The sequence below is a fragment of the Mobula birostris genome, chromosome 14 (assembly GCF_030028105.1).
Source record: "Mobula birostris isolate sMobBir1 chromosome 14, sMobBir1.hap1, whole genome shotgun sequence".
Taxonomy (NCBI): Eukaryota; Metazoa; Chordata; class Chondrichthyes; order Myliobatiformes; family Myliobatidae; genus Mobula; species Mobula birostris.
The window spans coordinates 51,116,812-51,129,835 of NC_092383.1; the positions used below are offsets into that span (position 1 = coordinate 51,116,812).

Here is a 13,024-nt window from a genome sequence, read left to right on the forward strand (position 1 = left end):
ATTTATATCCTTCCTGTAATTTGGTGACCAAAACTGAACACAATACTCCAGATTCGGCCTCACCAATGCCTTATACAACCTCATCATAATATTCCAGCTCTCATACTCAATACTTTGATTAATAAAGGCCAATGTACCAAAAGCTCTCTTTACGACCCCATCTACCTGTGACGCCACTTTTAGGAAATTTTGTATCTGTATTCCCAGATCCCTCTGTTCTACTGCACTCCTCAGTGCCTTACCATTAACCCTGTATGTTCTACCTTGGTTTGTCCTTCCAACGTGCAATACCTCACAGTTGTCTGTATTAAACTCCATCTGCCATTTTTCAGCCCATTTTTCCAGCTGGTCCAAGTCCCTCTGCAGGCTCTGAAAATCCTCCTCACTGTCTACTACGCCTCCAATCTTTGTATCATCAGCAAATTTGCTGATCCAATTTACCACATTATCATCCAGATTATTGATATAGATGACAAATAACAATGGACCCAGCACTGATCCCTGTGGCACACCACTAGTCACAGGCCTCCACTCAGAGAAGCAATTCTCTACCACCACTTTGGCTTCTACCATTGAGCCAATGTCTAATCCAATTTACCACCTCTCCATGTATACCTAGCGACTGAATTTTCCTAACTAACCTCCCATGCAGGACCTTGTCAAAGGCCTTACTGAAATCCATGTAGACAATATCCACTGCCTTCCCTTCATCCACTTTCCTGGTAACCTCCTCGAAAAACTCCAATAGATCAGTCAAACATGACCTACCATGCACAAAGCCATGTTGACTCTCCCTAATAAGTCCCTGTCTATCCAAATGCTTGTAGATTCTGTCTCTTAGTACTCCCTCCAATAACTTACCTACTACCGACATTAAACTCACCAGCCTATAATTTCCCGAATTACTTTTCGATCCTTTTTTAAACAACGGAATAACATGAGCCACTTTCCAATCCTCCAGCACCTCACCCGTAGACAGTGACATCTTAAACACTTCTGCCAGGGCCCCCCCAATTTCAGCACTAGTCTCCTTCAAGGTCCGAGGGAACACTCTGTCAGGTCCCGGGGATTTATCCACTTTAATTTTCCTCAAGACAGCAAGCACCTCCTTTTCAATCTGTACAGTTTCCATGATCTCACTACTTGATTCCCTCAATTCCATAGACTTCATGCCAGTTTCCTTAGTAAATTCAGACGCAAAAAACCTATTTAAGATCTCCCCCATTTCCTTTGGTTCTGCACATAGCCGACCACTCTGATCTTCAAGAGGACCAATTTTATCTCTTACAATCCTTTTGCTCTTAATATACCTGTAAAAGCTCTTTGGATTATCCTTCACTTTGACTGCCAAGGCAACCTCATGTCTTCTTTTAGCCCTCCTGATTACTTTCTTAAGTATTTTCTTGCACTTCTTATACTCCTCAAGCACCTGATTTACTCCCTGTTTCCTATACATTTCATACAACTCCCTCTTCTTTATCAGAGTTGCAATATCCCTTGAGAAACAAGGTTCCTTATTCCTATTCAATTTGCCTTTAATCCTGACAGTAACATACAAACTCTGCACTCTCAAAATTTTCCCTTTGAAGGCTTCCCACCTACCAATCACATCTTTGCCAGAGAACAACCTGTCCCAATCCACACTTTTTAGATTCTTTCTCATTTCTTCAAATTTGGCCTTCTTCCAGTTCACAACCTCAACCCTAGGACCAGATCTATCCTTGTCCATGATCAAATTGAAACTAATGGTGTTGTGATCACTGGAACCAAAGTGCTCCCCTACACAGACCTCCGTCACTTGTCCTAACTCGTTTCCTAACAGGAGATCCAATATTGCATCCCCTCTAGTTGGTCCCCCTATATATTGATTTAGAAAACTTTCCTGAACACATTTTACAAACTCTAAACCATCTATACCCCTAACAGTATGGGAGTCCCAATCAATGTATGGAAAATTAAAATCCCCTACCACCACAACTTTATGTTTCCTGCAGTTGCCTGTTATCTCTCTGCAGATTTGCTCTTCCAAGTCTCGTTGACTATTGGGTGGTCTGTAATACAATCCCACTAATGTGGCCATACCTTTCCTGTTTCTCAGCTCCACCCATAAGGACTCAGTAGACAAGCCCTCTAATCTGTCCTGCCTGAGCACTGCTGTAATATTTTCCCTAACAAGCAATGCTACTCCCCCACCTTTCATTCCTCTGCCTCGAATATTAAGCTGCCAGTCCTACCCCTCCTGTAGCCAAGTTTCACTAATTGCTATAACGTCATAATTCCACATGTCAATCCACGCCCTCAACTCATCCGCCTTCCCCGCAATACTCCTAGCATTGAAATATATACACCTCAGAAGATTTTTACCACCACTCACAACCTTTCTATCAGCGAATTTGCTTGAACTTTCAACATCATTTATTTTCACCCCAGCCACACTGTCAGCTCTGGCACTCTGGCTCCCATCCCCCTGCAAATCTAGTTTAAAGCCTCCCCAATAGCATTAACAAACCTCCCTGAAAGGATATTGGTCCCCCTGTAGTTCAAGTGTAACCCGTCTCTCTTGTACAGGTCCCACCTGCCCCAGAAGGGGTCCCAATGATCGTGAAATCTGAAACCCTGCCCCCTACACCAGTTCCTCAGCCACTTGTTCATCCTCCAGAGCATCCTATTCCTACCCTCACTGGCACCAAGCACAGGTAGCAATCCTGAGATTACCACCTTTGAGGTCCTGCTTTTCAACTTCCTACCAAGCTCTCTATACTCACTGTCCAGGACCTCCTCACTCTTCCCTGCTATGTCATTGGTACCGATGTGCACCACGACATCTGGCTGGTCACCGTCCCACTTCAGAATGTCATGCAAGCGATCAGAGACATCCTTGACCCTGGCACCCGGGAGGCAACAAACCATCCTGGATTCTCTGTCATGACCACAGAACCTCCTATCTGCACCTCTAACTACCGAATCCCATATCACTACCGCTGTCCTCTTTTTCCACCCTCCCTTCTGCACTGCAGAGCCAGACTCCGTGCCAGAGAAACGGCTACTGCAGCTTGTCCCAGGTAAGTCATCCCCCGCAACAGTATCCAATGCGGTATACTTGTTGTTGAGGGGAATGGCCACAGGGGAACCCTGTTCTGCCTGCCGTTTACTCTTCCCTCGCCTGACAGTGACCCAATTTCCTGTCCTCTGCTCTCTGACTCTCAAGCAAGCAGGTAAGGCTCTTAAGCAGATAAAGGTTCATCACCATGCCCGGGGGTGGGGGGAGAGGTGGAGGGGGAAGGGGGAGGACTTCAAGCCAGCTGAAACAGAGGGATGAGGCCCCCTCTACCAAGAATCTTGTTAGCAAATGTGCAGTCACTGCAGAACAAAAGTCGAGGACCCAAGGGCAAGATTGATGTATTGAAGGGAAATGAGGCAGATGATATGTATTGTTCTGTGTTTTACTGAGATGTGGTTTGATATCTGTTTATTTATTATTACTATTTTTTCTTCCTTTCTTTCTTTTGTTTATACAGAATTTGTAGCCTTTTGCACACTGGTTGTCCACTTTGTTGATGTGGTCTTTCCTTGCTTCTATTAGATTATTAGATTTAGAGTATGCCCACAAGGAAGTGAATCTCAGGGTTGTATGTATATGGTGACATGTATGTACTTTAATAAATTCACTTTGAACTTTGACCAGCTGGGAAAATTAGCTGAAAAATGGAAGATGGAATTTAACGCACACAAGTGTGAGGTATTTCTGTTTTGGAAGAAAACCCAAGCTAAGACTTACCTAGTGAATGGTCAGCACTAAGGTGTTCCATAAAACAAAGGGGCTATGAAAGTGGCATCACAGGTAGACAAGGTCATGGAGAGTTTTGGGCACATTGGCCTTCATAAATCAAAACACCATGTACATAAATGGAGATGTTACATTGGGGCAGCGCAGTAGCATTGTGACACTTCACATTATCAGCAATCTGAATTCAATTCCCATCGCTGCTGTGAGGAGTTTGTACATTCTCCCTGTGACTGCGTAGGTTTCTTCCAGGCTCCCAGTTACCAATCGGTAGGTTAATTGGTCAATGTAAACTGCCCTGTGATTAGGCTAGGATTAAATTGGGGGAGGGGTGGAGAGGGTGGGAAAAAAAAATTCGCTGGGGGGCACAGCTCGAAGAGCCGGAAGGTCCTATTCCATGCTGTATATCAATAAATAAATATTGAAGTTGTATAAGACATTAGTTCGAAGTTAATTAATTATCAAAATACCTACGTCATCATACACATATTCATTTTCTTGAGTACATTCACAATGTACAGAGAAATACAATACAATCAATGGGAAAAAAAAATCAATGGCCAATGAAATTAGTAAATTGATGAGTCCAAATTTGGAATATTGTGGCAGTTCTGGTCATCTGTCTACAGGATAAATATTAATAAGCTTGAAGGAGAGCAAAGAAAATTTACCAGTAGGTTGCCGGTGCTTGAGGATCTGAAGTATAGGGAAAGGTTGTACAGGTTAGGACTTTACTCCCAGAGCACAAGAGAATGTGGAGAGATCCCAAAGATCTATACAAAATTAGGAGGCATATAGATAGGGAGAATACATGTAGTCTTTCTCCCTTCAGGATAGGTGAGCCTAGAACTAGAGTAACAACTTTAGGGTGAAAAGTAAAATATTTAAGAGGAATCTGAGAGGAAACTTCTTCATTGAAAAGGTGGTGCAAATGTGGAACAAGCTGCCAGCAGAATGTGGGTTCAAATGTAACATTCAAGTTGGACTATACCCAATCTGTGAACAAATAAAGTGCGAATAAAAATAAGGCAGGGACAAGCAGAGGAGCCATTGTGTCAGTGGGCCAGTTCAGGAGTGGCTTTGACTCATCGGGCTTCAGCAAGGTAAATATTTGACCAGTTTCTTCTTCTTCTTCATTCCTTGCCTGTTAGGGCAGTTAGTACAGCGACAATGGGCTCCAAGGGGCTGTGTTTCTTCTACATGAGATGTGGGAATTCTGGGAGGCGCCAGCCTCTCAGATAACCACATCTGCACCAGGTGCACTGATCTGCAGCTCCTCAGAGAACACGCGAAGGAACTGGAGCTGCAGCTCGATAACCTTTGGCTCATATGTGAGACTGAGGAATGAGAGGTAGGAGCCACAGGGAGGCAGTCACCCCTGGGTTGCAGGAGGCAGGTAACTGGTGACTGTCAGAAGAAATAGACAGCCAGTGCAGAGTACTCCTGTAACCATTCCCCTCAATAATGAGTATACCACTTTGGATACTGTGGCACTGAGTCCGATGCTGTACCTCAGAAGAGAGTTGAAGAGGACTGCATTAGAGATAAGAGATCCATAGTTAGAGGAATAGAGACCAGATTCTATGGATGTGAAAGAGAATACACCTGGACGATAGACATGCTGCCTCCCAGGCGGCAGGCTCAGGGATGTTGCGGATTAGGTCCACAGCATTCTAAAGGGGAAGAGTGAGCTGAGCAGCCAGAAGTCTTGTGACATATTGGCACCAACGTCATAGGTAGGAAAGGTGAGGAGGACCTGAAGAGAGATTTTAAGGAGCTAGGGAGAAAGCCAAAAAGCAGGACCTCTAGGGTAATTACCTCTGGATTGCTACCTATGCCACACACCACTGAGGGCAAGACTAGGACGATTAGGCAGATGAATGCATGGATAAGGAACTGGAGCAAAGTGCAGGGTTCAGTTTTCTGATCAGTGAGATCTCTTCTGGGGAAGGTACAACCTGCACAAAAGAGGTGGGTTATACCCTAACCAGAGCAGGATCAACATCCTTGAGGGCAGGTGTGCTAGAGCTGTGTGGTAGGGCTTAAACTAATTTGGCGGGGGGGGGGGGGGGGCAGGGGGATGGGAACCGGAGTGTTAAGGCTGAGGGTGGGGTAGTTGGTTTACAAACAGAGGCAGTGTGTGGTGAGACTGATGACTGATGACAGCCTGATGATAAGGCAAAACTACAGTTAACAAAATGAACTGCAGTGTAAGGGGGAACAAAACCAAATGTGGTGATGGATACAGGACTGAAGGTGTTATATTTGAATGTATGCACTATATGGAATAAGGTATATACTTATAGTACTTCTGCAGATTGGCATATATGACATTGTAGGCATCACTGAATCATGGCTGAAAGAAGATTATAGCTGGGTGCTTTATGTCCAAGGATACAGAGTACCTAAAAGACAGGCAGATATAAGCAGGGGGGTGGAGTGCCTCTGTTAGTAAAAAAAAATGAAATAAATCATTAGAAGGTGGTGACATAAGATCGAAAGCTGTAAAATCATTGTGGGTAGAGCTAAGAAGCTGCAAGGGCAAAAAAAGACCCTGATGGGAGTTATATACAGACCTTCAAGTCTACAAATTACAACCGGAGAGAGAAAGTGCAATGTTACAAAAGTCATGCAGGATTTTAATATGTGTGCAGACTGGGACAACTAAGTTAGTGCTGGATCCCAAGAGGGGGAATTTGTAGAATGCCTATAAGATGGCTTTTTAGAGCAGCTCGTAGTTGAGTTAATCTGGATTGGGTGTTGTGTAATGAACCAGAATTGATTAGCGAGCTGAAGACAAAAGAACCCTTAGGGTAAAGTGAGCATAATATGATCGAATTTACCCTGAGACTTGAGAAAGCGAAGCTAAATTCAGATATATCAGCATTACAAAAGGAATTTCAGAGCCATGGCAGAGGAGCTGGCCAAAACTCATTGGAACGGAACACTAGCAAGAATGATGACAGACCAATGGCTGAAGTTTCTGGGAGCAATTCAGAAGGCACATGATAGATACATCCCAAATAGGAAGAAGTATTCTAAAGGCAGGATGATGCAACCATGGCTGACAACAGAAGTCAAAGCCAATATAAAAGCCAAAGAGAGAGCATGTAATACAGCACAAATTATTGGATATTTAGAGGATTGGGAAGCTTTTAAAAACAACAAAAGGCAACTGGAAAAAGCCACAAGGGAAATAAGTGAAAAGAACTGAATTAAGTATTTTGCAACAGTCTTCTTCACTGGGGAAAATACTAGCAGTATGTCAGAATTTAGTGTGTGTTGGGGGCAAATGTCAATGAAATTGCCAATACAGTTGGCCCTCCTTATCCGCGAGTTCCGCATGCGTGAATTCAACCAACCGCGAATCGAGAAAACCCAGAAGTGCTCTTCTAGCACTTGTTGTTGGAACATGTACAGACTGTTTTCTTGTCATTATTCCCTAAACAATGCAGTATAACAACTATTTTACATAGCATTTACATTGTATTAGATATTACAAGTAATCTAGAGATGATTTAAAGTATACGGGAGGATGTGCGTAGGTTATCGTGGATCGGGATAGAGAAAAAAAACGGAAGTTCTCTTACTAAGTTGAAACAGGTACATCCGGTATTATTTAGTGTCAGTTAGTCAAACGTTTGTCTTAGTATATATTTTACCTTTCTATGCATATAAAATATTTAAGAAACGTATGTTTCAGTGCCGAGCTCGGGAACAAAAGTTCCCGAGTTGGATCCAGTGACAGATCGCTCCCGAGCACGCTGTCTATCCCTGCCGGGTTGATGTGGAGGATCAAAAACTCAAAACCCCAAAACCCAATAATTAAACCACTGGGTTGCTTAGTAATAATTGTTGCTTTAATCGGGCAAGGCCTTTCTCATTTTATCCTTTAAAATTGTTCTGATCATTGACCGACTGTAGCCTAACATTTTTCCAATGACCAACAGCGTTTCACCTCTTTCTGATCGCTTTATTATTTCCACTTTATTTTAAATTGCAATCATGATTATTTTCGTGAACAGAAACACTGCGGATTCAGAGCTCCGCCGCCGGGTCCTAATGCCCACTGCACTAAGACAGGTTAAATAAGGTCCAGGGTTCTACTGGGTCCTAAGGTCCACCGCATTGAGACAGGTTGAATAAGGGACTTGAGCATCCACATTTTTTGGTATCCGCGAGGGGTCCCAGAACCAATCCCTCACAGATAAGGAGGGCCGACTGTACTAGGGAGATGGTGCTTGTAAAACTCAAAAGGTCTGAAGGTAGATAAGTCACTTGGACCAGATCGTCTACACTCCAGGGTTCTGAAATAGGTGGCTGAAGAGATGGTGGAGGCATTAGTAATGATCTTTCAAGAATCAATGGATTTTGGTATGATTCGGGAGGAATGTAAAAGTGCAAATGTCACTCCGTTCTTCAAGGGAGAGAGGCAGAAGAAAGAAAACCATAGGCCAATTAGTGGTTGGGAAGACATTAGAGTCGACTATTAAAGATTTGGTTTCGGGATATTTGGAGGCACATGATAAAATAGGCCAAAGTTAACATTGTTTTATTAAAGGGAAATCTTTCCTGACAAATCTGTTGGAATTCTTCGAAGAAATAACAAGCAGGATAGAAAAAGGAGAATCAGTGGATGTTGTGTACTTGAATTTTCAGAAGCCTTTGACAAGGTGCCACAATGAGGCTGTGTAACAAGCTGTAAGCTCATGGTATTACAGAAAAGATTCTGGCATGGATAGAACATTGGCTGATTGGCAAAAGGCAAAGAGTGGGAATAAAGATATCCTTTTCTGATTGGCTGCTGGTGACTAGTGGTGTCCCACAAGGGTCTGTGTTGGAATTGCTTCTTTTTAAGTTATATGTCAATGTTTTGGATGACGGAATTGATGACTTTGTGGCCAAGTCTGTGGTTGACACAAAGGTGGGTGGAGAGGCAAATAGTGTTGAAGAAGCAGGCAGCCTGCAGAAGGACGTGGATAGATTAGGGGAATGGGGCAAAGAAGCAGAAAATGGAACAGTGGCAGGAATCGTACAGTCATACACTTTGGTAGAAGAAATAAAAGTATAGACTATTTTCTAAATGGAGAAAAAAAAAATCAAAAAACTGAAATGCAAAAGGACATGGGAGTCTTCATGCAGGATTCCCCAAAGGTTAATTTACAGGTGGAGAAGCTCGTGAGAAAGGCAAATGTGATGTTAGCATTCAATTCAGGAGGACTAGAATATAAAAACAAGGATATAATGTTTAGGCTTTAAAGCACCAGTGAGGCCTCACTTGGAGCACCTTAAGCAGCTTTGTGCCCCTTATACAATAGGGTCTTTTAAGAGCCTCTTAGACAGGTACATGGAGCTCAGAAAAATAGAGGGCTATGCGGCAGGGAAATTCCAGGTAGTTCCTAGAGTAGGTTACATGGTCAGTACAACATTGTGGGCCAAAGGGCCTGTAATGTGCGGTAGATTTCTATGTTCTATTGAAGAAAGGGACCAAAAGGACTTCACAGAAATTATTCAGGATTGAAAGGCTTATCATATGAGGAGCATTTGATGACACTGGGCCTGGACTCACTGGAATTCAGAAGAATGAAAGAAGGATCTCATTGAAACATCCCCGGGAACAAGATTTACAGACATCAATATCTCAGGAAACTTGGAATGAAATTTTTAAATTGGTTAATACGTCATCGCTATGTGCTCGCCATTCCCTCATACAATTTAAGGTGGTACATAGAGTCCATATGACTAAAGCTAAGCTATCTTGTTTTTATTCGGATATATCTCCCTACTGTGACAGATGTAATAATGGAGAAGCTTCATTAATTTAAATGTTTTGGACTTGTCCGTGTCTTGAAAAATATTGGAAGGAAGTTTTTCCAAACTTTTTCTTTACTTTTCAAAGTTAATTTTAAGCCTAATCCTCTGACGACCCTCTTCAATATTGTTGCAGAACAAGATATCAAGCTGAAAACATCCGATTTACATTTTTGGCCTTTAGCTCTCTTATAGCTAGGAGGCCGCTTTTGTTTAAATGGAAAGATTTTGTTCCTTCTACTCATGCTCAATGGCTATGTGACATTATGCGTGCTCTGATTTAGAGAAGATTCGTTGTTCAATTTCTGAATCTCGTCAAGACTTTCTGAATTACTTTCAAAACCCTCAATTCATTGCTTAAGTTCAGATGTTGGCTATTATTATTTTTTTATTATACGAGAAGGTATTTTACCTTTTTTCTCCTTAATAAACAGCTTCAGTCTTGGTAGGGGTTAGACTCTTTTTTTGTAATAAATTAGTATATTTCAATATAACTATTGACTAACTTACATGAATACGGGGTAATGAGATTGTTACGAATAGATATAATGTAAATGGTAGTTTTTTAAAAAATTTTTTGACCTTCTATATACACTTTCTTGTACTGTGTATTCTTCTATGTAGAAACTAATAAAAACATTGAAAAAGAAAAAGAAACTTATCAAATGTTGATAGAGTAAATGTGGAAAGGATGTATCCTATGACAGGGGAAGTCAAAGACCAGAGGGCACAGCCTCAGAATTGAGCAACGCTTCATTTAGAACAGAGATGAAGAGGAATTTCTTTAGCCAAAGTGGTTAATATATTGAATTTGATACCACAGGCAGCCGTGGAGGCCAAGTTATTCGGTATATTTAAAGCAGAGATTGATAGGTTCTTGATTAGTCAGGGCACAAAGGGATAGAGAAGGAAATGGATCACCCTCGATGGGCCAAATGGCCTAATTCTGCTCCTATGTCTTATGGTCTTACTTAAGAGGATCTCGGACAAGTACATGGATGGGAGGGATTTGGAAAGACCTGGTCCAAATAGATGGAATAAGGCAGAACATCAGGTTGGCATGGACTAGATGGGATGAAGAGCCTGTTTTTGTGCTGCAGTATATTGACAAGAAGGAGCAAGACTAAAGCTGTAAGAAAGGTTTTTAATTAACTATCAGTAGTAACTGATCCAATGGAGGGGGGGGGGTAACTTGAATTTGACAACTTCTGCCTTCTCATTTTGGACTTCACAGCGGGATGAGATACTGACTTGGAAATATCCCATACCCCAATCTTAAATATCTGACTCAAGTTAGTGGTTTCAATAATTCTAGCAAAAATCACAAATTCTCTGGTCAGCCTAGTAGCCACAGAAACCGTAAATACTATTTTGAATATCACTTCAAAACACATTTTTTACGTAATTACATCTCCAATACATTTAGAATTCATCAGGAGTCAACATGAATACACTCAAAATATTCACCCAATTAGCGAAGTTTCACTCCATGTCCTGGTTTATAGTGTGTTTATTCATAGGCCAATTCAAAAATACAAAAGACGAGTAGTGATTAAAACGCTCTACCAAAAATATTAGCAAATCCATTTAAGATACTATTGCCGCTCCGCATTATAACCAATTTACCTGAACTGGCGGTGGCTGAACAACAAATCACGTTAAATCTCCAGGCTTCGGCGTAGCTTCGCAAATCCCGAATTTTTATCCAGCTCTCTAGACGTGAAAGAACAAACGCAACCCCCAAATGTTTGTGCAGCTACGGCCAGCCCGGCTTCTATTTCCGTGTGCAGTCTCAAGTACCCCGTCGCAAACTGAGAGCATCAAATGCTTTCATTGGTTACCACAGACCAGAAGCAACGTCAATGATTGACCGCATTCCACTCAACATCCCGCCTACAAGCATATTCCGATTGGCTCGTTGGGGGGGGGGGGGGTGAGAAAGAGCCGAAAAACAAAAACTGTACCTGAAGAAACCGTAGTTTATGATGCATCACAACAGTACCCGGAAAACATTTTAAACATAAACGAAAGTGTAGCGAAAGCTTGCCGTAAAAAAAAATCTTACATTGGGAAACCAACCCGAATGATCTCAAGTGCAAAACCTTTACCAGTATATGGAAGTCACCGTCCATCTTTAACATTGATGCTAATATCGTGATTATGAAACAACTTGATGCATATAAAATGGCATTTTATATACATTTTAGGCCACGACAGTATAAGCAGGAAAACAAGTTTAGTTTGAAGAGTTCATAAATCGGCTACGAAGCGATAGATATGTTATGGCTGTACAAAGCTCCAGCAAATGTTTAACGTGGGGGAAGTGCGTTCTGATGCAGAGGGACCTAGGTGTTCAAACGTCCGACTCAGAGGAAATGTGATAAGCAAAATTTTAAAAGATTACAGATCCGGGGCGCCTTCCAGCGATCTCGAGCAGCTCAATGGATCTCAATGAATAAAATTAAATATTCCCATTTCACCCCGACGCAGCTGAGAATCATAAATGCTTCCACGGCCGTACGGTTGATAAAGATATTTTAACTGCGATTGAAAAAAAAACTATCGCTGCTTAAAACCAACGGAAATAATGTGATCACAAACAACAGGAATTCTGCAGATGCTGGAAATTCAAGCAACACACATCAAAGTTGCTGGTGAACGCAGCAGGCCAGGCAGCATCTCTAGGAAGAGGTGCAGTCGACGTTTCAGGCCGAGACCCTTCGTAATGTGATTGTGGCCGGACTTCTCGCAGGAAACGTAGTTGCAGGTCAGGGAAATGAGTACGTTTAAAGAAGCGGGGTTTTAGACTCCCAATACCGACTATCGTGCTAGCAAACGTAAAGTCCCTAGTAAACAAGATCGAAGATCTCAGAGCTACGGCGCTGTACAGAGGGACATTAGGACCGCGTGCATCCTTTGTTTCACAGAATCCTGGTCGTGCAGAGGTTTGTAAAGTTAGTCGGCTCCATCTTGGGTACCAGCCTACAAAGTACCCAGGACATCCTCAAGGAGCGGTGTCTCAAAAAGGCAGCATTCATTATTAAGCACTTCCAGCACCAAGGCATGCCTTTTGCTCATTGTTACCATCAGGTAGGAAGTACAGAAACCTGAAGGCATACACTCAGCGATTCAGGAACAACTTCCCCACTACCATCCGTTTCCTAAATAAACACTGAACCAGTGAACACTACCTGCCTGTTTAAATATATATTATTTGGTTTTTGAACGATTTTATCTATTCATCATATGTATACTGTAATTGATTTATTTACTTATTTTTCTTTTATTCTATATTATATATTGCATTGAACTGCTGCTGCTAAATTAACAAATTTCACGACGCATGCCAGTAATAGTAAACCTGATTCTAATCCTGATCTGATTGCCCCCTTCCATACTGGATGCCGCAATTCAGATGGACGGGTTTAC

The 13,024-nt window shown here is 42.1% G+C and overlaps 1 protein-coding gene across 3 annotated transcripts in view; it reads right to left on the reverse strand.

Annotated features, from left to right (window-relative positions):
* Positions 1-13,024, reverse strand: part of LOC140209892 (bcl-2 homologous antagonist/killer-like) — a 121,305-nt gene that overhangs the window by 83,292 nt on the left and 24,989 nt on the right. The window contains exon 1 of one of the 3 annotated variants that reach the window (XM_072278525.1): positions 11,222-11,392. The exons of the other annotated variants lie outside the window; for them this stretch is intronic. The gene's annotated coding sequence lies outside the window, so the exon portion shown is untranslated. Of the gene's footprint in view, positions 1-11,221; positions 11,393-13,024 lie in introns of those variants that run through there. 3 annotated transcript variants of the gene reach the window in all.